Genomic DNA, 1,336 nt, shown 5'->3' with positions numbered 1-1,336 from the left:
ACAAAGTTGCATCTGTAAACCCTCATTAACGGTGTGGACTTTGCTGGTTATTGGGTTAAAATGCCTGATTTCGGATGAAAGGAGCTCCTTCCCAAACTGTAAATGAAATGATCTTACGCTCGACTCGAGCACAAGCGGGGGTCACTGACCGGTTCCATCCCTAGCATGTGATACGAGGGTGTGTGTGTGTGTGTGTGTGTGTGTGTGTGAGAAAGGAGGGACACAGAGCAGTGTGTAAAGAGAAAGCGAGCTGAAGTTTTCTAATGCGTCTGGCTCTCATCATGTCTCTCCCTCTGCTTCTGTTCTTCATTCAGTTCTAGAGTCCATCTCTCCAGCAGTTTCCTCGGCCGTGCACCACACCGGACGTCCTGCAGAGCAAGCGCTGCTGTCCGGTCTGGCCGGGTCACGGTCTCCGATCTTCCCGACGGGCCGCAGTACCCACATTCAGGCCTGGACGACCGCGAGCGCTGGCCTCTGGTGTTCTACAACCAAACCTGCCAGTGCGCCGGAAACTACATGGGCTTCGACTGCGGCGAGTGCAAGTTCGGTTACTTCGGCGCCAACTGCGGGGAACGACGGGAATCTGTGCACAGAAACATCTTCCAATTATCCGTGTCTGAAAAGCAGAGGTTCATCTCGTACCTCAATCTCGCCAAAACTACCATCAGCCCCGATTATGTGATCGCGACGGGCACGAATGCGCAGATGAACAACGGCTCGATGCCCATGTTCACCGACATCAGCGTGTACGATCTGTTCGTCTGGATGCACTATTACGTGTCCCGTGACACGCTACTCGGGGGTCCCGAGAACGTGTGGGCCGACATTGACTTTGCGCACGAATCGGCCGCATTTCTGCCCTGGCATCACATTTACCTGCTGTTGTGGGAGCACGAGATCCGGAAGCTGACCGGGGACTTTAACTTCACCATCCCGTACTGGGACTGGCGCGACGCACAGGACTGTCAGGTGTGCACGGATGAGCTGATGGGGGCGCGCAGTCCTCTCAACCCCAACCTGATCAGCCTGTCCTCGGTGTTCTCCTCCTGGAGGGTAAACATGAAAACATTAGAACATTATTTTTTACTTGCCAGTAATACAGTGTGGTTTAGTTATATATCCCTCGAGTAATGATTGCTCTTGCATTTCCCGAAATGTAATTTTAAATGAAAATTTTATGAAGTCAAAAGTCCAATTAAATGCTTCTTTTCTCTTGCAGACACACAAAACCAAACTAAAATCCCAATATTGTCATATTTTTGCAGTAGCTTTTGGGCAAACAAGTGAACACAAAACTATTATAGCATAGTTTAAATTTAGATAAGGTTAAATTACG

At 49.9% G+C, this 1,336-nt stretch overlaps 1 pseudogene; it reads left to right on the top strand.

Moving 5' to 3' along the window:
* The first annotated feature begins 281 nt into the window (after positions 1-281).
* Positions 282-1,336, top strand: part of LOC107577423 (tyrosinase-like) — a 6,519-nt pseudogene continuing 5,464 nt past the window's right edge.

Source organism: Sinocyclocheilus grahami, unplaced genomic scaffold (genome assembly GCF_001515645.1).
Source record: "Sinocyclocheilus grahami isolate Dianchi unplaced genomic scaffold, SAMN03320097.WGS_v1.1 scaffold6005.1, whole genome shotgun sequence".
Classification (NCBI taxonomy): domain Eukaryota; kingdom Metazoa; phylum Chordata; class Actinopteri; order Cypriniformes; family Cyprinidae; genus Sinocyclocheilus; species Sinocyclocheilus grahami.
The sequence above is the reverse complement of the archived record's forward strand: the minus strand, read 5'-3'. Positions and strand labels throughout refer to the sequence as shown.